This window comes from Natator depressus, chromosome 6 (genome assembly GCF_965152275.1).
Source record: "Natator depressus isolate rNatDep1 chromosome 6, rNatDep2.hap1, whole genome shotgun sequence".
NCBI classification, from domain to species: domain Eukaryota; kingdom Metazoa; phylum Chordata; order Testudines; family Cheloniidae; genus Natator; species Natator depressus.
The window spans coordinates 22,801,554-22,826,167 of record NC_134239.1 but is presented as its reverse complement, the minus strand read 5'-3'; the positions used below and the strand labels follow the sequence as shown (position 1 = coordinate 22,826,167).

General features: G+C 48.6%; 1 protein-coding gene across 3 annotated transcripts in view; it reads right to left on the bottom strand.

The window, feature by feature from the left end:
- Positions 1–24,614, bottom strand: part of CD151 (CD151 molecule (Raph blood group)) — a 61,984-nt gene that overhangs the window by 28,731 nt on the left and 8,639 nt on the right. For all 3 annotated transcript variants that reach the window (XM_074954787.1, XM_074954789.1, XM_074954788.1), the window contains exon 2: positions 8,989–9,099. The gene's annotated coding sequence lies outside the window, so the exon portion shown is untranslated. The remainder of the gene's footprint in view (positions 1–8,988; positions 9,100–24,614) is intronic.

The window sequence follows — 24,614 nt, the reverse complement described above, 5'->3', positions numbered from 1 at the left end:
GGCATGTCTCCCACCACAGGTTAGTCTGAGTGGCGGAACAGGCTGTTGATTGACTCCGTCACTTCATGGGAATCTCCAGGAAACTCTTGTGGAGATATTGGGCAATCCACTGCTGCAGGTTCTTCAGCAGAGCTGCTTTTGTTTCTTGCCCCATTAACTGTAAATTTCCCGCACCACTGTGCCATCACGAGTGGGGGTGGGGGAACCATTACTGCACACAGGCGAGCCGCATAAGGGCCAGGGTGGAAGCTGCAGTCTTGGAGAAGACCCTCCCTTAATTTCCTGCTCACTCTCTTCCATAACGATCACATCCTGTGGAAAGTGTGGGGACAGGAATGATTATCAAGACCCCCTACAGTGCTGGCTCTCCCCAAGAGCCACGTGCCTAGTGTACAGCAGGGTCCGGGAAGAGTGATTTACCCTGGCCCTGCTGTTACTCATCATTTTGGGGGTCTTGTGGCTCATGTGTGCTTGCCTGGAGTCAGCCAGTTAGTGAGAGGTGTAAGAGTATTGACTGTGTTTTAAATCCCTGAATTAGTGTTCTATGTGTTGCAAACAATATTGCTTCTGTAAAATGTTGCATTTAAACTTCACAGAGATGACCTTGGGAGTCCAGCCTCCCTCTTTGTTATCGGCTGAATGGCTGCGCAGAATTAGAAAGCGGCCAAGAACTAAGGAGGACTTTCTGCATGATGTTATGATGCACTCTACTGCCGAGAAACAGGAATTGAAGGAGTGGCGGGACAGTGAGAAGAGGGACCGAAAGGAGAACACGGCACACCAGAATGAAGCCACGGAAAGGCTCTTAAAGGTTATGGAGTGCCAAGCAGACACGTTCCAGGCGCTACTAGCACTGCAAACCAAGCAGCTCTGCGCCTGCCCTCCCCTGCAGCCGCTGTCGCAAAACTCTCTCTCATGCTCCCCCCAGACACCACCAACACACTCTTATCAACCTCCTGACTCCAAGCTATACCCGCAGCATTCCACTCCTCCCCCATCACAGTCCAGCACTGCGGACTCCCACTACCCACTGCACTCAGCATCTGTCCCTCTGCAATTTGGCCCTGCTGAAGCACAGTACCCGCTGCATTGTATTCCAAAGGAGAAGGTTGGATATGACCCCTGGACATACAAAATCTTTAGCCATCCCATGACTTCTCCTCCTCCTGCGACCTTCCCTTCCCTTATCCCCCTCACTGCTGATGATTTTTGTTGGTTTGATTCTCTCCTCCGGTTGTTGTTTTTTAATAAAATAATTGTGTTGGTTTGAAAGCAATCTTTATTCTATTAATTGAAAGCAAAAGAACACTGCAAAGCAACATACAATTATGTTAAACCCACATGTTGCATTGTCTGCACCAATCACCTCCTAGCATTACAAGCACTGCAATCCTGAGCATAGCAACAAGTATTAGTGGCTTTCAGCTTCAAATTGCTGTTTCAAGACATCCCTGATCCTTATGGCCCTGCGCTGTGCCCCTCTAATAGCCCTGGTCTCTGGCTGTTCAAACTCAGCCTCCAGGTGCTCAGCCTCTGCGGTCCAGCCATGAGTGAAGCTTTCACCCTTCCCTTCACAATTATGGAGCGTACAGCACACGGCTATAAGCATAGGAATATTGTCATCGGTCCAGCTTCCCACAGAGGCAGCGCCAGCGGGCTTTTAAGCGGCCAAAAGCACATTCAACAGTCATTCTGCACTTGCTCAACCTGTTGTTGAACTGCTCCTTGCTGCTGTCAAGTTGCCCCATGTATGGTTTCATAAGCCACAGTATTAAGGAGTAGGCGGGGTCTCCCAGGATCACAATGGGCATTTTGACTTGCCCTACGGTGATCTTCTGGTCCGGGAAGAAAGTCCCTGCTTGCAGCTTCCTGAACAGGCCAGTGTTCCGAAAGATGCATGCATCATGAACCTTTCCGGACCAGGCTGCGTTAATGTCTGTGAAACACCCACGGTGATCCATAAGCACCTGGAGAACCATACAGAAATACCCCTTCCAATGAATGTACTCAATGACTAGGTGGTTTGTGCCAGAATTGGAATATGCATGGCATCTATCGCCTCTCCGCAGTTAGGGAAGCCCATTTGTGCAAAGCCATCTACAATGTCACGCACATTGCCCAGAGTCACAGTCTTTCGGAGCAGGATGCAATTAATGGCCTTGTAGACTTCTGTCAACACGAGTCTAACAGTAGACTTTCCCACTCTGAACTGATTAGTGACTGATTGGTAGCAGTCTGGAGTAGCGAGCTTCCACATGCAATAGCCACACGCTTCTCCAATGGTAGGGCAGCTCTCATTCTCATGTCCTTGCGCTGCAGGGCTGGGGTGAGCTCATCACAGTCCTATGAATGTCACTTTCCTCATCTGAAAGTTCTGCAGCCACTGCTCATCATCCCAGATGTGCAGGACAATGTGATCTCACCACTCAGTGCTTGTTTCCCGAGCCCAAAAGTGGCATTCCACTTTTGGGCTCGGGAATCTTGTGTCATAGCTACTACGCATGGTGAGATCAATGTCACACTCCTCTTGTCTTTGTAGTTTAAGGTATAACTCCACTGCCACTCGTGACAGGTTGGTCAGAGCGAGTAGCATACTGGTCAACAGCTCAGGATCCATTCCTGCAGCCCAAAGAGGCAGGGCGCGCAATACAGAAACCATTGAAAGAAGGCGCCAAATGCGGACGGAAGCACAGGGATTGCTGGGATGAGAAGCAATGCATCACGGGGCACTGGGACAGGACCCAGGATGCCCCACGACCCCCTCCGCTTTCCCACAACTCTTAGTGGCAGAAGAGAAAGAGGTGCTCTGTGGGATAGCTGCCCAGAGTACACCACTCCGAATACCGCTGCAAGTGCTGCAAGTGTGAACACGCTATTGCGCAGGCAGCTGACAGTGTGAACACACAACAGCGGTTTCCCTTCAGCGCTCTCTGAGCAGCGCTGTCACTCCCAGCGCTGTAACTCTGCCAGTATAGACATGCCCTTAGAGAAGATTAATTACCACATCGCTGAGCAAAAGCATGAGGGAGCGGACGGTAGTGCCGTCATCTGCTCTGAATAGACTTGTAATATCAGAGGGTTTTTTCCCTCCTTTTAAACAATGGTCCTATGAATTTCAGGTTCCTGGAAGGTGACAGATTTAAAGTCCCAAAATCTTTGTTTAACCACAGAACACTTAGCAGCAGCAGCGGGGCTAGTTTCTACACACTGTGCTATCCATGTGCCTCAGCCTACACCTGCCTAGACAATCTCTAGGTAATTCAGTCTCTAGGGCCCATGCTGTCCTTGACCTATTGCCCAAGACTGCCAGGAAGGGGGCCATGGAGTGCAAATTGTGATGTGAACCCTCCTGAGATCAACAAACTCATTTAACTAAATAACCAGGAAATTGTAACCGTTACTGCCAAGCTGTGTAGGATTTGAACTAGCAACTAGATGTGAAAGGTCTACAATAGACCCTTGCTAATCCCCTGAACCATCCAGCACCCAACACTGGAGCCCACTCCTACCCTCATAGGATCCCAGGATACAGATGCCCCCCGCAACATTTTCTTGCCCCCACAAAGAACCGCACTATGCAGTCACCTGACACTGCATCAGCTTTAGTTAGAAAGTGCAACCACAGTAGGTTGGTGCATTGGTCTTTCACATACAGCAACCTGGATGTAAGTGTACTTTAAATCAGTGATGGAAATACGTCTTAGTCCCTAGGAGATATTTATTCACATCGTGAATCCACCCAACAGTTGGATATGAGGCAACACAAGTGGCCATTTTTCTCCAAGAGAAGATCCAAACCAAAGACAGGAGGAGGAGCAGCAGGCTAGGTCTGAGGTTTAATAACACAAGCCGGGGGGTAGGGGTGGGGGCAGGAGAAAGGAGAGAAACTAGAAATAGTAGAGTAAGAGATGAAGAGCAGTCAAAGTTGAGGTGAACTGGCTGAGCTGCGTAAGGGGATGCAGGAATGAAATAGCAGGGCGTGGTGGATTAAGGTTTAGGTGCAGGCAGATCCGTGTGAGAGGGAAGCTTGCTGAGCAATTATCCCAGCTATTCCTGGATCAAACTACCAGTGATTTACTTCCACCAGCACTAGATTTCCCCTACACTCCCCGCAAGATCCAAACCACTATGACAACAACATGTAGTGAGGAGGAGCCTTTTGGTTCTTTGTCCTCATCAGCATCCTACCCCCAGTGAGGTGTCTCCAGGAAGGTGTGTGTGTGTAGCTCTTAATTCCCTCTGAAGCCAAAGCCTATGCTGAGCACTCAGTGTAAACAGTACCGGGGAATTGCTCTTCTGCTTGCCACAAATTGGGAGTAAGAGATTCCTGAGAGGCGCAGCAGGGTGTCCTCACCCCATACAGCACTTTACGGTGTATCCTTATAACGTATGTACAGCAACAAATACAGAGGAGGGGGGGAAAAAAGGCAAGCCTTTCCCCTCCCTTCCCAAGAGACAGTCAGATGCCCCAGGACGGGATATCATTGGAAGAGATAAGCTTGAGTGGGAGACGAGGTGTGACCCTAAGAGCCCCTCAATACTTGCTGGTAAAGGCCCCAATATAACGTAAATTGTGTCAGGCCTGACACACTCATTACCCCCACACGCTGTGATGATATATAATTAAAAGATGTCTGTGTAAGGTATCACACGTAAACTGGTGACACGCTGGTCCCAAAAATCATTGTGTGATGTATGTAGAGGTTGTATATAAAGGTGTGTGTGTGTGTGTGTGTGTGTGTGTGTTAGAAACACATTCTTCAAATGTGTTTTGGAGGCAGCGTATACAGCATGTTTGCCCTAGCCAAAGGAATGGGGATTTCACTGTTGACTGGCTTGATTACAGGCAGAGAACAAATGAAAGTACATTTACATATAAGGTAAACAAAGCAATCAAGTGGAGGAGGAAACAGTTTAATGAGTCTGCATGCCCAGGAAGTCTTCCTGGCTCTTGAGACAAAGACAATGAACAACAGAAAATATAAAGAGAACAAAAAGACATTCTAGTCATCCATCACTAGGGGAACAGCAACCTCTGAGCCTGTGAATGGTGGATCTTCTTGGCCTGAAGACCAGGAGCTGCTGATAACTTGCTGTAAGTGAGAAACCGTTTTAAGCAAAGGTATAACTTTTAAGGAATTACATTTTAGGCTCTAGAAAATATGTTATTTTTGTAACCCTTTTTTCTCTCTTTTATCCTTGCCTAGTATCAATTAAATCTCTGTTCTTTATTAATAAACTTATTCTTAGTTTTACTCTAAACTATCTCAGTGCTATTATATTAAATATAGAGAGTACTCAGCTAACCTAGCAGGCTGGTGTATACACTGTCTCTTTCGGGGCAGCAAATGTAATAATTTCCGAGTATCCAGTGAGAGGGACTAGAAACTACAGACAGACATCTCTGGGGAACTCAATTACCGGGGTTCACTGACTGCTATCTGCAAAGCAAGGTTAAGACTGGAGGATTCTCAAGGAGCTTGTGGTTGAAGAGGACAGACTGGTGTGGCAGGGAGCGGACACAGTCTAATCGCCCACAAAGCACACTGGCTAAGGCAGAGGAATAACACAGCGGCTTATGGTTCTGGGCTGCCCTGAGGAGAGCATAATTTGAAGAGGGGTGTTGTGGATTAGTAGCTAATGAACTGGACTAGGAGTCAGGAGACCATGGTTCTATTCCTGGTTTTGCCACGGTCCTACTGGGACACCTTGGGCAAGTCATGCTCAGTGTCTCTGTTTCCCCTCTCAGCATTTGCCTGTCTTGTCTATTTAGATTGTAAACTCTCTCTCTCTCTCTACACACACACACACACACACACACACACACACACACACACCCACCCACCCCCTAAGCCTAGCACAATGGGACCCTGAGTTTCACCGCCGCCTCTAGGTGTTACTGTAACACCAATAATTAATAATGAGATCTGGATGGGAGACTTTGATTTTTGTCATTATTGAGTACTGGCAAGTTATCACTGTGAGCCAGATCCTCAGTGAGTGTAAATCAGTATAGCTCCCTTGGCTGATTGACACCCGCTGAGGATCTGTGTGTATCTTGAACAATGCACGCACTTCCCCTAAGCTCCATGGGATCAGATTTTCACTTCACCCAATCTCCCAGTCTAACTAGGTGACCGCACTTTTCCATCCCCCCCCCCCGCCCCCAAAATAGGGGCTCTTTGATGACATCTTCACTGCCAAACAGCAAAAGGTACAGCCTGTTACTGTCGCTGGGTTGCCTTTTTAGTATTTCACTCTCCCTGCCCTGGGCCAGATCCCCTGCTGATTGACACCTCCCAAGGGTCCCATGTATTTAAAGTGGGAGACGTCAGACTTGCCAGAATCTTGTGCATTGGTGTGGGGGGTGGGCAATGGACTTTCAACTTAGGCTCTAATTAACCCTGGGTGAGGCAGTCACTACATACCCTCTACACCAAAACCTCTGCCACTGCTCAAGGCCTCCTGGGAAATTCCCTCTCTCACACACACATGTTTCTAACAAGCCTCAGGTAAGCACTTTTCAGAGGATCTTGCAGAACTAAGCTCAGCTGTTCTGACAAGAGGAGCAGTAAAAGCACACAAGAGGTCCTCCTCTCTGTGTGTTTTCAAAGAGCAGGCAGAGAATAGCTGCAGGTTTATGAAGCACAAATGATTCATGGAAGGGTGGTATCCAATGAATCACAGAGCAATCATGGCTGTCTTCGTTTGATCTATTCCTCCTAGCCAGTACAGGCTGCTCCTGAATGCTTGGTGACTAGCCAAGGAAACTATTCATGGAAACACGTGGTTCTTTCTGGACCCTCCCTTGTGTGTGTAATGCATTTTCTTTTCCATGTATCACACAGAGTTGACTAGCTCTTTGCAAGAGGCTATTCCAGGCTGCCCTGTAGGGAGCAACACCCATCTTCAGGGAAATAGACAAAGGAAAGATACATTTGTATTGAACCCCTTGCCCAAGCACCTAAGAAGCTGATCCTGAGCAGTGGTGAGCATCCATGCATTCCATGATGTTTAACAGCATCATTGCTGGAAAAGCCCTGGAGCGATGTGGAGCATTAAAATGATCCTTTGGGGCCTGGTTTTCAATAGAGCTCGGCATGCTGGGTGCTGAGCTCCTCCGACAATATGGCCATAAGGCCTTGTCTACACTTGCAAGTTAGAGCGCATTAAATCAGCCCCAGGTGCCATAACTCCTGAGGTGTTCACATTGGCAAGGCACTTTGAGCGCCTGAACTCTGCAGCTGCAGCGCTCCTGGTAATCCACCTCCACGAGAAGCATAGAGCTTGCTGCGCCCCGGCTGGAGCACAGGGGTGTGAGTGTGGAGGACGTGTGGCATTATTGTGCTGTGATTAGCCTCCGGAAACGTCCCATAAGCCCCTGAAGTCAAGTGGGCACTCTGGTCATTGTTCTGAACTCTCACAAAGCAAACCCTTACTGTGGAATGCTCCTGCTGCGGAGGTGGGGGGGGGGCGGCGCTGATGTCGGGTTTTCCCCTTCCCCCTGTCTGAACTTACAAGGTAGCATGCTGACACACTCAGCCCCCCAAAACACACTGTCTCTCCCCCCACATACACACAACACACTCCCTGTCACACTCCCCACCCCCTCATTTGAAAAGCAGCGGGCAATCTAGTCGGATGCCCATAGAACAATGGGATTGGGAAATCGGCATCATGTGACGCTGTGCCTGCCCCATTAGGCATTGCAAACCCTTTCCAAAGCATGCTGCAGCCACTTGCACACTGGGATAGCTACCACAATGCACTGCTGTCTGTGGCGTTGAGAGAGCTGCTAATGTGGACATGCTCCACAGTCACAAGGAGCGCAGCAGTGATTTCCCTGCTGCTGTCACCAAGGGCTCGTTTACTCCCGGCGCTCACATCTGCAAGTGTGGCCATAGCTTAAGTAACACAGTGGGAGCTGAGCACTTTAGAAAATAACCCCAACTGTGGCACTTGACAATCCAGCCCTAAACATGGTACTGTAGCATCCATTATCCTGTGCTGAGGCACCTGCGTCTCAAGATCTTGTTGTGGGGTCCCACCCCAGCCCACTGGATTTTGTTAGCTGATCTATGTATGTGCACATGCCAAGGCTATGAAAGCACATGCACCCGCATTCAAATAGGTTATAGGCACTCGTCTAGTCACACACACAAAGTGGCTCAATGAATCTGCCTCTACCTGCCCAGTACCAGGAGTCAATTAGACAGCAAAGAAAGCAAGTCGGTCCTGAAGACTTTTCTGCATAACCTGCCCTGAAGCTATGTCTAATGGATGGGGAGGTAAGGCATTGTTTCTTAACCTAAGTAAATAAAATAACTCCCAGGCCATAAAAGGCAACACTTAATGAATAGCAACTAGGAGGCGAGCAGTATCCAGGGTGTGCCCAATGATGTGTCTTTATTTTCTCCCCAGTTAAACACAAGTCAGGCAGAAAATAGAGTTGATAGCTGTTCAACCTTTTGGTGGCACCCATGGCCATAGTAGCTAAGTGCTGGACAGATGCAGTGCAGCTGTACTGTAAGGTCCATAGTGGACTTCATAGCCCATCTTCGCCCACATACGTAATGCACAAGATAGTCTCACCTGAGAACTAAATTCTAGTTCTGGTTTTGCCAACCACTTGCTGGGCTTGGATAAATCACTTAAGGCCTTAATTTTCAGAGAAGCTGAAGGGCAATTACAGGTGCTCAGCACTTCTGAAAATCCAGCCCTTAACCTCTCTGTGCCAAACGAAAATCCCACCAGCATTCCCTGATCTACCAGCTAGGATTTATTTTTAAAAATGTCATCCTGCTGCTTATCACCTCTGCCCTTGGGTGCTTTATGGCACTGAAAACAGCTATGAACCATTAAATACAGCCTTCCCGCCAGCTGCATTGTAAGGGCTGCTTGTGAAGTGCTCTGTAGTGCATAAATGCTAAGTGCTATTATCTACCTAAAGGGAATGCTCAAAGGGGAAACAAACACGGCTTCACTCACCTTTCAGGGGGAGGAAAAGTTGGAACACAAATGAGACCTCTCAGTTCTCCACGGGGATGTCTTTCTCTTTCACCTGCTCTCGTCTTCAATGGGATACAGGGAAGAGAACAACTGAAAAAGAAGGAAGACAGCCCTCAGCAAAAAAATATTCCCTTTCCCTATATTAAAAAGCTAATAGCACGCATCTCCATCAAACCTTTATTCTGTAACATCAGAGCGTCTGCTCACAAAGCATGCTACACGTGTGCGTTGGGAGGAGGAAAAGAGGGAGGCCCCTGCTGCAGCTCTGGGAGATATGATAGGTAGCCCTCTAGTGTCGGAAGCTGCCAGAAAGGGGCAGCCAGTCATTGGGTTTATATTCACATGTCTGTAACATCATGTAAACCCAGCTATTGTTTCGGTCAAGGCTGCCTAAACCACAGCACAGGTGCACTCTGGCAACACAAAGGAGCCTAAGACGGGGCTCCCTGAGAAATGGCTCCCTGAGAAAGCCCATGGAGAATATGCCCTGCCCGGGAAGACACCCCAGCCAGTGTAGAGCTGGCATAAGGACTCCAAGCCAGCTCTGCTCCCAGCCCCTGGCATAGGGGGTATGTCAGGATTGGGCCAGGGGTATGGAGTGGGCAGAAGTGGGCAAGCAGGGATGGAAATGGGGCACATGGCCAGAGCTCACAGTTCTACCGTTATTCACCAACTGCCCGAGCTCATAAGGAGCTCCAGAAAGCAACACAGATAGAACAGTTCTGAGGCTGACACCCAGAGCCAGGAAGGGTCCCCGGCTGCTCCAAAACATGCAGCGCACAACCGTGGTTTTAAGTCACCTTTTCCCAGCCCCCCGCTCTGTCCCAAGCACAGGAGTTGGAGGACGAAGAATTCGGGCCTATGTGCCAAGCCAGTCCCTGTCCAAGCACTAGTTATCAGCGAGTGATCTTATTAACAGGGTAATGACAGCCCAGAAGAACGGCTGATCCAGGTCTGGCTCCCGTCTGACTTCCCCTGCCTGTCTAGGTTTTTGTATCATGCTCAGCAACACAGTGTCTCTCTCAGCTGAAAAGGCCCCTCAAACCTGACATAAGCCCAAGCTGTACTGCCTGGACATAGGTCACCGTTGTGATTTACCTGCCACTGCCTCCCCACCCTGCCTAAGGCCTCTTCCCCCAGTTGTGAACTGACTGGCCCTCCGGGTTAAAAACAAACCTACAGAAAGGATCTCATTCTCCACTAAATATTACAGACTTTTGAGAATAATTTCTATACAAGCCTATTGCATTTCTGTAGCCCTCTCCTGGAGTCTTTGCAATGAAACCCTACAGGACTTTCGCTGTGAAGTCAAATGGGTAGCCAGCTCCAACTTTTCCTTCTTTTCTTTTTTTTCTTTTGGAAGGGGAGGAAATGGGGAGGAGTTTAGACAACTTGCCTGTTCTCCAGAGAGAGCGCTGCATGCGGGGACTTGAAGTCTCCGTGGGCTGCATCTTCCCAGAAAGACTAAGAATGGCTACAATTAATTACAGCCCAAATCAGGTGCAGCCCTGAGGCTCCCGATAATCTGCATTTGGCAAGGTTTGGGAATCCTTCTCACAAACCGCAGGACATGAAAGGGGAGAAGGGGGCAGGAATTCACCTAAAGCCACTTATTTATATTGCAGACCAGGACCCCCCTGTGATAAACGCCGTACAAAACACAGAATTAAAAAATCCCCATCCTCCCATGATCAGTCTGCCTCTCTGAAAAGCTAACATTAATGTATCCTCCCAGTGTGAATGCTACAGTTTCTTTCCCCCACCCCACCCCATACCTTGCCTTGCCCTTTAGCTGCTTGTGGAGATTCAGCTGGGGAACTGGAATTCCTACTTGTAAGCAGTTTGCACACATCCCCCTCAAACAAAAATACTGTCTGGGGTTCTGCGAGTTAAAGGAAAGCAGAAGTATAGTGTTAACGGCTGAGCTGACTTGTTTCTACTCCCACTGCTTCTGTTCCCCACCCCAGAATAGTACACCGTTTACTTCTGTTGTCTTTAAAGTCACACTCCTAGCTGCAGAACAACAGGAAACAAGTGAGTCTGAGATTTTTCTCAAAACGCTGGACAATGCAGAAACACTGAGGATTCCACGTGCAAGAGTTTTTCTCTCTCCTGAAATCTCTGCCCCCGCTGGCAATGCTGCTGGGGGTGAGGACGGGGCTTTGGCATTGATTTATCCCCTGCAAAGGTGGTGTGATCCAGCAGTCTGAGCACAGGATCAGGACTCCCTGCATTCTATTCCGGCTGTGGCATTAACTCACTTTGAAGCTTGGGGAAAGTCACTTCACTTCTTGGTCTTTATTAATACTGACTAACCTGCCTTGCTGGGATGTTATAAGGATTGGTCTTTGTGACACACCTGGAAGAAAAGGGTTAAGTATTACCCAAAGGCCAAAACCCCAGGTTCTCACCCAGTTTTTAGTCAGGCAGATGCCCCTTGAAGTTGCTAGGAGTTTGAATATGGCCCACAGAGAAGTACAAGGGGTAAAGTCTCAGGTACCTCCAACATCCCTTATTCTTCTTCCTCCTCCTCCCCCTCTCTGCCAAAAACAAAAAAACCCTGGAAGAAGCAGAGTTAACTTCCTGGCAGCGAAGAGTCTATTAGACCACATCTACACTGCAGCATGTACAGTGGCCCAGCTGCAAGGCTGGAGCGCTTGTGATGGAGATGATCTAAGCTGACGGTAGACATGTCAGTTTAGTAACTGCAGCCTCTGCAAGAGGTGGTAGCTATGCCGGTGGGAGAAGCTTTCCCACTGACCTGGTGCTATCCACACCAGTGCTTAGGTCGGTATAACTTGCGTTGCTCAGGGTTGTGAATTATTCACACCCCTGAGCAAAATGAGTTATACCGAAGTAATTAGTAATATAGATAAAGTCTTAGATCATGGAACAGGTTTCAGAGTAACAGCCGTGTTAGTCTGTATCCACAAAAAGAAAAGGAGTACTTGTGGCACCTTAGAGACTAACCAATTTATTTGAGCAGGAGCTTTCATGAGCTACAGCTCACTTCATCGGATGCATCCGATGAAGTGAGCTGAAGCTCACGAAAGCTCATGCTCAAATAAATTGGTTAGTCTTTAAGGTGCCACAAGTACTCCTTTTCTTTTTGATCATGGAACAGTCTCCCAAGAGAAGTGGGAGGAGCCCCAATATTTGACATGCTTGCAAGTCACCTGGGAAAAGCACTGGAATATAAATCAGGTTTCAGAGTAGCTAGAATTGTCAGGGAGCTGGGCTGGGTGAGCTAGGAGGGACCTTCCTACCTCTACTGTCTGTGTTCCTAGGAGAGCCATTTAAAAACAAATGGGCAACCTTAGCAATGTTTAAAAAAAAAAAAAAAAAAGTAATGAAAGGTTGCCAACCTCTTCTCCAGACACTCTCTACACCATCTGACTGGCACCGAGTGACAGAGCACCGCTGTCTGCTTTCTCCTCCTCCCTGAGGTAAAGCTGCCAGCCTCAAAGCCCAGCACTCCAGACAAGGGCTCTGATTTCCTAGGACCAGCCCTTCAGTCTAGCCCAGCCAGATTCAGAGTCATTACGTGTGTACACAGGTCTCCACCAGATCTTTCCCCTGGCTGTCTGCACTCCTGGCAGTGCTCACCAGCTCTAAGAGCTCTCAGACTCTTAACTGAGGCTCAGACAGTGCAGCAACTCATGAGCCAAATGTCCAGTCCTGCCTCCCCATGACATGCTGGGCCTGAAATCTTCAGGAACTTCAGCTGTGTTCTACCCTTTGTTGAAGCTCATCATGGGGCTGCCCGCCCCCATGCCCTTTCCCCTTACAAGAGGATAATTGTCCCCAGGATGCAAAATGCGTTTTTCATTTCAACCAGTTAGAACACGCTTGAAAGTCAAACCACCAATGCCTCTAGGGGTGGTGAAAAGCATGAGTGTGATCAAACCCTTAAACTATATGAGACAAGGAAGCTACTCAAGCAGACGTATGGAATGGACATGGAGCTGAACTCTCCTCCCCACTCTTCTGATTCCTCTTTGGTTTTTGAATGGAAGCATGATCTAGTGCAGAGATTCTCAAACTGTGGTCCATGGACCACCAGTGGTCCAGGAGCTCCATTCAGGTGGTCTATAGATAGTTCGCTCTAAGGTGCACGCTGGGGCGGCTGAACACGAGAGAACGAAGGGCCACCCACCTAATTAGTGGAGCCACGCAGCCGTGGCTCCACTAATTAGGTGCCTGGCCCGAGAAGACGCACATGGAAAGTGAGGTGGTGGCCTTGGGGGGAATAGGAGGTAGGTGGGAGGGGGCAGTGGGGTGAGAAGAGGAGGTGGGGGGAAATTTGGGACATGCAGGGCTGCAGCGGCCAGAGAAAGAGGTGACTTTCCCCAGCTCCAGGGCTGCGGCCGCCGGGGAGAGACTCCCCTCCTTCCTAGCCCCAGCTCCTGGTGGCTACCGTGGCAGGACATATTCCTGTATTCCTGGAGGTTTCATCACATGACATAACCTTTAGTTAAAGATTTAGTTAAAGATTCATCTTTAATTTGTGAAGACTCCAGGGCAATCCTGGAGGATTGGCAACCCTAGGCCAGGAGGCTACAGGTCACAGCTCCCAGAACCTGATCCTCTGGAAAGCAACGGGTCCCTCAAAACAGATTCCAAAACAGCTGAAGGTGGTACATGGTGCAAAATACAGGGCTGCAGACAGAGCAGGTTTGGAGATGGGCACTCCACGCGTGGATTTAATGAAAGCTCTTCCATGCAAACCGCATCCTTATGTCTGAAAGAAAGCTCCTTTCATCCAGAAGGATCTCAGAGCACTTTATACTATTTATACACAGGAACCACTTCACCAGCCACTGAGCTGAAAAGAGGGATAATAAAAGGCTTTTCACTCTTCACGAGAAGTGCCAGAGCTCAGGGCCTGCTGTGTGTTTGCAAAGAGCTCCTTGAGATCTGGACCTGAGGAACAGTGGATGAGTTAGGTCAGTCTCAGCTGACAGACAAGACAAACCTGCTGTGACGACACTACCTTTTCCCCTCGAAGTTCCCCATTGTTACTACTGCTGGTGTAGCTCTGCAGTGGTGGCAGTGGTAGCCTAGACAGGGAGCACTTAGGTAGTCTGGCCTCTGGTGTTTTCGACACCATGCTATCCATCTCCACTCAAAGCCCTTATTTAAAGAGCAGGGCTCTCGTCTACACTCGAGAACTGGATCCAGTGCATTATGCCAGTTTAATCACAAGCGATTTAGTGCATCTGCATTGACCATGCTGAATCCATGGAAGTTATGCGCCCCTCCATACAAGACTGATGCTGTCTTGATCAACTCCCTGATCATTCCCACTCAGTTCCCACAGGCGACGCATTGGGGCCATTCCCCAAGGTCCCCGGTGCACTGTGGTAGGACTCGTTGAATCCTTTCAGCTTCTCTGAGTCCATGATGGCACTAAATCAGTTCAAACTGAACTGGTTAGACGGTTTGTAACTGACCTGCAGACAGTTAGGGGAATATGTGTGTGTGGGTGCAGTGCTCAACAAATATTCTAAGGGCCTTAACCAGTTGAATTTCTCAAGTGTACATCAAGCTCTTTTTACAAGACAGGTTTCAGAGTAACAGCCTTGTTAGTCTGTATTCGTAAAAAGAAAAAAGAAAAGGAGTACTTGTGGCACCTTAGAGACTAACCAGTTTATTTGAGCATGAGCTTTCGTGAGCTGTAGCTCACGAAAGCTCATGCTCAAATAAACTGGTTAGTCTCTAAGGTGCCACAAGTACTCCTTTTCTTTTTTCTTTTTACAAGACAGTTTCACCTCATCGACATTGGCTAGCCAAACTGCATTGTAACTTTTAAGCTCAGCAGGTAAACACCGTTAGCTGAACTGAGTCCACAGAGCTCTTATAGAAGGTGCTTTCTATTTATTATTCACAGATCCCTCATCATCATCTTAGTTCCTGTGGTGGGGTGATGCCCCACCCCCAGGCAAGATTGGGCTACAACAGGCCAGAGCGGTTGCGCAGAATGGCAGCCAATCAGAGAGGGCCTGTGGGGAAGCCAATCAGTGCTGAGCAGAGGGCAGCAAATCAGGGCCAGGCTAAGCCCTATATAAAGGCTGTCCAGGAGAGAAGCAGTCAGTTTCTCCCAGATCTTCAGAGGGGATGGTCTGTCTCCTGAGCTAAGGGGACCAGCACCTTGGACAGCGCAGCGCTGGGCAGACTTGGGGGAGCAGAGGAGAGCTCCAGCCCCATACCTGTCAGACTGCGGACCCTGACAAGAAGGGCCTAGAGGGTGCAAGGGGTCAGTGGGGAAGTGACCCTGGGAGGATGGACAGACGAGAAGAGAGAAGGAGGGCAGAGACGCTGCCACTAGAGGGTCCCTGGGTCGGGACTCAGAGTGGTGGGCAGGCCTGGGTCCCCTCCTTCCCCCCCGGTACTGTACCTGGCCATGAAAGAGTGGCCATGACAGACTGCAACTGGCCCTTGAGCAGAGGGGCTACACTTTGGAGGTTGTGGTTGGCCACTGCGGCAGCGGCAAATTGGAAGACTGCTGTTAAACCTGCTGTTAAAGGGGTAAGGATGGACAAGGGGGGCACTGCCGGAGGGCAGTGTCCTGAAGTAGACATCGCCGAGCGGGGACCAACACGAGTCCGGGTACCAATGGGGGAGCAGATGATGGACGGGACACCACCAGCAGAGGGCGCTCCACAATGGACAGAGCTAATTCCCAGATGTGCCAGCGGGAGACGCAGTGGTGGTCCCCAAGCCAGGCATATTTTTGGATCTACATGCAGTTTTAGTTGTACGCCAATGCTGGCAGTTAGTTATCATGCAGCGATAATTCACAGTTATTAGACTTTAACCAGAGCAATAAAATATATTTTCAAGAACCACTGGAAGATGCAATAGCTGCTCAGGTGCTTCTATAGCCCCCAGAGTCGTCATAGCAACTGGGCAGGGCACCACACCACCATTAGTGTATTTATCCTCACAACACTCCTGTGAGGTAGAGCAGCACTGTCCCCATTTAACAGAAAGGGAACTAAGGCACAGGCAGACTAGGGCCTTGTCTACACTACCAGTTTTGTTGACAAAAGAATGATAGAATATCAGGGTTGGAAGAGACCTCAGGAGGTCATCTAGTCCAAACCCCTGCTCAAAGCAGGACCAATCCCCAATTTTTGCCCCAGATCCCTAAATGGCCCCCTCAAGGATTGAACTCACAACCCTGGGTTTAGCAGGCCAATGTTCAAACCACTGAGCTATCGCTCCCCCCAATGAATGCATACACACTGCGATGTGACTTTTGTCGGGAAAAATGCCCGGTTTTGGCAACAAAATACACCCACACCCATGAGAGACATAAATCTTTTTCCTCTACATTCTTCTCAAAGTGCCACTGTAGACACCACGCTTGATTTTATCGCTTTAATCGGCCGCCCTGAGGTGTCCCACAATGCCCATCGTGACTGCTCTGGTCAGCAGTTTGAACTCCACTGCCCTGCAGCCAGGTAAACAACCATCTGCCCCTCTCCCTTAGAAGCCCCAGGAATTTTTGAAATTCCAAGAAGTCTCATCACATCTTTCCAGGTGACCATGGCAGGTTACCACATCAAACACTCTTCTGCTTGGACCACTGCGCAGCTGCTGGATCTGATCAGTTTATGGGGAGAGGAGGCTGTGCACTCACAGCTGTGCTTGAACCGTAGAAACTTGGATACCAATGGGCACATTTCTCGAGGCTTGCGCAAAAAGGGTATGATCAGGACATGCTGCAGTGCAGAGTGAAGATAAAGAAACTGAGGCAGGCGTACCATACGACAAAGGAGGCAAACCGTCGCTCCAGTGCTTCACCTAAGACCTGCTGATTCTATAAGGAACTAGATGCTATCCTCGGTGGCGACTCCACTGCCAAGAGCCCCGTAGATACTTCGGCGGTCCTGGAGGCAGCGGAAAGAGGACCTAACCTGGAGGACGAAGTTATTGATGAAGAGGTGGGGTTAGATGACTATGTGGAGCTCCTAGCGGGGTTGCCCGATGGGACAGGCAGCCAGGAATGGTTCTCCACTCCAGAGGTGACTAGCCAGTCTCAGCAGTTGCTCTCTGGCGAGCAAGAAGCAGGAGAGGAGAGGCCTGGTAAGTGGCTGTGGTTTGTGTAATGTGGAGGTGGATTCAGGGTCTAGAAATGTGGGAGGCTGGCTGTGTTTCTGTGAGCTGGACATTTCCCTGTGTAGCTAATCAGTATGACGGAACAGGGTGTTGATGCATGCCGAGATCTCACGGGAATCCTCCAGAGGTCTCCAGGAAAGTTTCCGGGAGGTACTAGCAATCCTCTGCTGAAGGTTTGCTGCTTTGTTCCTTCCCCTGTTGCAGGAAACTTTCCCACGCCATTTGGCAATCACTTGTCCAGGGACCAAAGCGGCACACAGGCGAGCAGCATAAGGAGCAGGGCGGAAGCCACAAGCATGGAGTAGATGTGCCCTCATTTCCCTGCTTCCCTTTAGCAGTGAGATATCTGCTACAATGACCCCCGCCTGTGGAAAAGTGTGGGGAATTTTTTCCCTAGTCGGCTGCACCACAACCCTTGCAGAGTGTGTGCTTTTTTCCCCCCATGTGCAGCGCCACTCCCCCTCACCCCCGCCAACACTCACCATGCTTTGGGTGTTCACAGAGATGTGTGCCTGCCAAGGGTCAGTGAGAAAGTGATTGTTATGTTGCAAAAGATGTATTTAACTGAAATATTTCAATGTTGTGTGTGAGTTTAACAATCCCGCTTCTGTGCATTGTCCCTTGTGTTTTGGCAGATGTGGCCTTCAGGAGCACCCCACGCACCCCTGCCGAGCGTCTCCGCCAGATAAGAAAGTGCCCAAGATGCAGCAAAGAAGACACGTTCTGGGAGGTATTGCACTACTCCAATGCAGAGAAAAGGGAATACCAGGATTGCTGGGAAGCTAAACAGCAGGACAGAAAAGAGAATCAGGAGTTTATTAAGGATGCTACTGAGTGGATGATTAAAGTAATGGAGGAGAAAACGCAGATGCTGAAGTCCTTAATAATGCTGCAGAATGAGCAGATCTGAGCCCACCCTCCCCTGCAGCACATTCAGACTTTTCCATGCCACCCCCTCCAAACTCCACCCACACAGTCCTTTCCACAATCTGGGACTTCTCGGTTTCCCCTTCACTACATCCCTTTGGAGAACTTTCCCAATGATGCTGGACCTACACACAGCTATGAAAGTCTGCCCTTCCCTGGTTCCTCCTTTCCCAGCAGGCATCTGGGTGTTTGTGTGTGCTGTTTCTTGTGCAATAAAAGCAAAGTTTTTGAATTATAACATCTTTATTTGTTCTCTACAAATTGAGATAGTAGGCACTACCGGTACAAACACAGACAGTTTAATCATTGCTTACTAGAATGTAAAGCCCAAAATGTCACCATTGCTTCCTAGGAAAACTACACGTAATGTAACATTGCAGCACCCATCACAGAGATCTACATTACTGGTTCTCATTTTCAAAGTGTTGCCTCAAAGCCTCCCTGATTCGAACTGCCCCCTCTGGGCCCTTCTGATAGCCTTGGTATCTGGTAGCTAACCAGTCTAACTCAGCACTCCACCCCGAGCAAATCTTTCACTCTTAGCTTCACAGAGATTATGCCATGTACAACATGCGGCTATGACCAGGGGAATATTATCTTTATTAAGGTCTAGCGTGCCTTTAATCTGCCAAAGGCACATTCCACTGTCATCCAGCACCTGCTCAGCCTGTTGCTGAACCGCTTTTTACTGCTGTCCAGGTGTCCCGTGTAAGCCACATGAGCCACAGATGTAAGGGGTATACCAGGTCTCCCAGAATCACTGTGGGCATTTCAACATCCCCCACTGTAATCTTCTGGTTTGGAAAGAAAGTCCCCACTTGCAACTTTCTGTACAGGCCGGTGTTCCTGAAGATGCATGCATCATGCACCTTCCCGGACCACACCTCATTGATGTCAGTGAAATGCCCACGGTGATCCATGAGCGCCTGCAATACCATGGAGAAGTACCCCTTCCTATTCATGTACTCAGTTACATGGTGGTCTGGTGGCAAAACCGGAATGTGTGTGCTATCTATCACCCCTCCACAGTTAGGGAAACCCATTTATGCAAACCCATTCATTGTTTCATGCACATTTCCCAGAGTCACAGTCCTTTGTAGCAGGATGCAATTTATTGCCCTGCACACTTGCATTAACACAGCCCCAATGGTTGACTTCCCCACTCCAACCAAACTAGTTCGCGACCGACCGGTAGCAGTCTGGATTCGCCAACTTCCACACGGCGATTGCCACACGCTTCTCTACTGATAGGGCGGCTCTCATTCTGGTGTCCTTGCATCGCAGTGCAGGGGCGAGCTCCACACACAGCTCCAGAAAGGTGGCTTTCCGCATCCAGAAGTGCTGTAGCCATTGCTCGTCATACCAACCCGCATGATAACACAATCCGACCATTCAGTGCTTGTTTCCCCAAGCCCATAAGCGACTGTCTACCCACTGCAGCTGTTCTGTGAATGCCAAAAGCAATCTAAAGTTGCTCCTATCTGGATAGACTCGCAGGTGCCCAACATGTCTCTGGTTTCTATTTCTCTGAGGGCTCCGTTTTTGAAGCCTGAGTATCTCTGGCTATGATTAAGGCTTTGAGTAGCTCTCTCTCTCTCTCTTTTTTCCACAGTTGAGATCATTTACTTAAAAAAAAAAAAATTAAAAAAAAAAATCAAATATTGAGCCTGTTCAAGGGCAAATTAAATGATAGTTCATTTCCTGAAGCAGTGGGAGCCTCTCTCTCTGCTGCTGTAGCAACAGCAATGTGTTATGTGCAGCAAACTCAGGACTGAGCTGCCTCGAAAATAATCCTCCTTAGAACCAAAATTAACACCCCGTTGCTAGAAATAGAAGTTCCTTCCATCCCTCCCTCCCCCTCTCTTTTGCAGCAAACTTTAATGGATCGACAAAACCATTTACTCAGCTGTTTGTAGAGCAGCCTGCAAACATCACAGGGAAGTATCAGCATGTGAATAAACAAGGGGAAGGCATGGGCTGTTTAAAGGCAATTACAGGCTGGCTGAGTGCCAATGTTAGGAGGGGCAGGGGAACAGCACACTCAAACAAGCTGTAAATCAAAAACGACGAGGAGTCCGGTGGCACCTTAACGACTAACAGATTTATTTGGGCATAAGCTTTCTTGTGGGTTAAAAACCCACTTCTTCAGAGGCATCCTCCTCATTGTTTTTGTGGATACAGACTAACACAGCTACCCCTCTGATACTTGGCACCATGCAAGCTGTAAATCAGGTTCCTCTGAAAGATGCCATACTCCTCCTCTGCCCCCATTCATACTCCACTGTCCCTACAGGTACCAGTGAATGCTTCGTCACTAAGGAACTGTCGACACACAACTTCGTGCTGCTTTAATTATACCGGCACAGTTAAGGTGGTGCCACGCCTCGCAGAGCGGATGCAGTTTTAGCAGTATGCAAAGTAGACTCTGAAGCCACCTCAGCGAATCACCATCCTTACTGAGAATTAATACACCACTGATCTGTAGCTGAGAGAAGAGATCCACTGCATTCCAGCGCTGTCTGTTAGTCAGCACTCTGACTATGGCTGGGAAATCCTGGACTGGATTTCTGCAGCTAGCCGACATGGGGTTTGTTCCATCCTTCCATCTCTCTGGTTACCCCAGAAGGAAGGAGGTAGCCTCATCACAGACGAAGTATAAAAGCAGTTTTGGGTTCACTCCCTCTATTATCTCCCCATACAGTTTAAGGCCAGAAGGGACCATTAGATCTTCTAGCCCAGTGGTTTTCAACCTTTTTTCATTTGCGGACACCTAAAAAAAATTTCAAATGGAGGTGCAGATCCCTTTGGAAAACTTAGACAGTCTGTGGACCCCCACGGGTCCGCGGACCACAGGTTGAAGACTATTGATTTAGTCTGACCTCTTGTATAACACAGGCCAGATGATCTCATATAGTAACCCTCTACTGAGCCCAATAACTGATTTGATTAAAGCATAATCTTCCAAGTGAAGACTGGACGCCTTTCTGAAGGCATCAAGAGATGGAGAATCCACCACATGCCTGGTAGCTTGTTCCAACGGCTCCGCTCTTGCAGATGGCTCTGCCTGCTTCTTTAAGTTCATTAAATACTAGCAGAGTTCAAAGGGAAGATGCCAATGTGACAACTGTCCGAGGTAACGCTGGCTCACCGTCCGCTTCCCAAATCATCCCCATGGCATCAGTGGGGTTGGGGAAACAACCAGAGCTGTGGTGTTTAAATTTGACCTTTAAGATCTCAGCACTAAGAATGGGATCTTTCTAGTCCTCAGTTTTTAACAGAAATAGTGAGAATTTTCAGGAAAGCTACGGCCAAAGTGTCCAGAAGTGACCAGTGATTTTTAGGTGCCTCCATTTTTGGGTGCCCAACATGGTGATAATTTGAAGGGGCCTATTTTTCAGAGGGCAGGAGCTCAGCACTTTCTGAAAGTCAGGCCCTTTTAAGTTGAGCAACTGAAAAATGAGGCTCATAAAAAACAACACAACCCCAAGCCACTAGTCACTTCTGCAAAGGTCGGCTTAAATCTAAACGTCATGCTGAAAGTAGCCATGACGACCTCACTAGGCTCTAATTCCATTCCTGTTGAAATGAGTTGACGGGTAGGTTGCTACTGACTGCAAAGGCAGCAAGATCAGGGCCATACGAGTGCAACTGAACAAACTCCTCACATCAGCCTCACAAAACAGCATCTGGCTAGAAGGCCCCATACAATCAACCTGGACTCTAATTATCGCAGCACAGACACAGAGAAGGAAAGAATCTGAACAGGGAGCTACAAGGAACACAAGTACAGGCTGGCCCAAGGGGGTGGGGGCTGAAATACAACCTTGCTGCGATATTAATGGCCTTGGGCTGTGCGCTGGCTCCCCTCCCCTTCGCCAGAGGTATTTAACACTCTCAGGGCTTATCTATATGGGACAGTGTCACCCGTTATACAGGTAGAATTATACCAGTATAGTTACACTGAAAGAGTTACACTAGTGTAACTCCCGGTGCGAACAATCCCTCAAGAGTGGGTGGTGAAGAGGGGCAGTGTTTGCTACACATCCCAGAGCTTGCATCTGAGGACCAGGCACAGGGAGACCTGCACCCTTCTCCAGCCACTACAGCAGCAGGTTTCCTACAGTACTGATACCCAACCTCCGGGCTCACACAGCAGCCACAGGCTCAAGGGAAAGCAGTCAAATGGTTTCTCCTCCCCAAACACAGAGAAAGGCCTTGTCTACAGTGTGGATTTGCCCTGACTTCAGCCATCTGAGCAGCTGATACCCCTACAGTAGACATGGGAAGCTGGGGGGTTTGCACTGGTGCAGTTGCCTCAGTGGTTGGCAAATCCCCGGCGTAGGCAAGGCCAAGGGTGGGAGAGGACTCAAACTGATGTGCCCCCTGAAGGAGGAGAGGTTCCTAAACTCCCTTGCATATCACGGTGTGGGCTTCCTGGGACTACAAGGTGACTGGTGTCAGTGGGGCTACAGAACCCAAAATACAGCTTCAGTCTAGAGGGCAGCTCTGCCTCTTACTAGGCTGCATTTCAATACACCTTTGAATTCATCCCTTCCCACTTGATTTACTGCCACTGCAGAGAAGTCTGCAAACACAAAGGCAAATGTTTTCCTGTTGTTATGCAGTTACTTAATCAGAAGACAGAGAACCAAACAGGGGGAAGAGGGTGGGGATCCAAACAGGGTCTTGTTTTTTTTTAAAAGACAACACGGCTCAGAATGTTTGTGGCACCTCAACCCACTGTTTCAGAGTAGCAGCTGTGTTAGTCTGTATTCGCAAAAAGAAAAGGAGGACTTGTGGCATCTTAGAGACTAACCAATTTATCTGAGCATAAGCTTTCGTGAGCTACAGCTCACTTCATCGGATGCATCCTGTGGAAAGTGTAGAAGATCTTTTATACACACCAGCAGGAGAGTGGGGTGGGGGGAGGTATTTTTTCATGCTTTGTGTGTATAAAAGATCTTCTACACTTTCCACAGGATGCATCCGATGAAGTGAGCTGTAGCTCACGAAAGCTTATGCTCAAATAAATTGGTTAGTCTCTAAGGTGCCACAAGTACTCCTTTTCTTTCAACCCACTGTGTTATCAGTTCTATCTAAAGCACCTCCTTTAGCGGTTGCACTTAGAACACAAGCATTTGCGAAACTAAGAGCCCCAGACGCTGCTCTGTGACTGCATGCACAGCTCCGCATGGCATCCGGGGGAGTTCAGGGTGCAGCCCTCAAGCAAGAAAGTAAACAAGTAAACATGGGGCAAGGCACTGTTGTCAGGGGAAATGGATGTTAATTCTTCCCTTACGGATTCCACAGAGGCCAATGCAAGATACCGAGAGAGATTCACAACCCATGACTCACTCCCACTGCTCCTGGCACCTAAACTATGCTGCTGGCTGGACAGCATGTCCAAAATCCCAGCATGATTTTATTTGCATAGCTTGGGCCTACCCAGCATGGAGATTCTGCTGAAGTCTTTCTTCCACTATATTTCTTCCGCTCTTGCATTACCTTCATTGGAGACAAAAGCACCTTTGAAACACAGCTCTGCACACACCAAAGGCAACATCTGCTTTTAGAGTTTAGGGGTCACTAATCAGCCACTTGAAAAAAAAAAAAAAAAGATCCACAACACACACACAATTTTAAAAAGTCACCAGAAATTCCTGCCTCCAGTTCCTCCTGTCCCAAATTTTCACTGCATTCTGTGTGGGTGAAATGTGCTAAACTGACATCAGTAGCCTATTATCATTTGTATATGGTATCTGAGCTCACTGTGCCATTGTGCTGGGTGCTGTGTGTACACGGAGTAAGAGACAGTCCCTGCCCTGGAGAGCTTTCAGTACGAATAGACAAGACAGACAAAGAATGTATTATTATCCTCGTTTTCCAGACAGAGAACTGAGGCACAGAGCGGTTAAGTGATTCACCCAAGGTGACACAAGAAGTCTGTGGCAGAGATAGAAATTGAACCCAGATTTCCCGAGTCCCAGACTAACACATACAATCTAAGCAGTAGTATCAGACTGACACCCTCTGCCCCCAGTAGTGTGATAAGCAGGAGAGATCACCCCTAGCTTTGAGAAGGGAGCTCAGCCTCTCTGCTAATTTGCTGAGAGTGTCAATAATGCCACCTGGACTGGATCTGAACCAATGGCCTAAAGACTCTAGATCCCATCATCAGTTCAGCCCCCCTGTAATAAGAAGAGGCCCTGAAACATGTATCAGAGGCCTGAGCTAAAGTAGTGAAAACTTTGCTGATATAAAGCGAAGTTAAGTTGTGAACAAGAGGCAGGCCCTGCTCACAGAATTTGGCAAGCACAGGGCTGCTATTGCAGAAACACACATTCCTAAATAGTGCCAGGCACAAGAATATATACGCAACCACATTCCAGAGAGGTGGCACCAGAACACCTCAATACCAAACACATTCCCCAAAGATAACAGGAACACGCTGACCCATCTTAAGGATAAGGTCAGGATGACAGCATGATGGATAGAGATGTTTTGATCACATCTACAGGTACAAGGTAATGGGTGGCATCCTAAAAGGTCAGAGG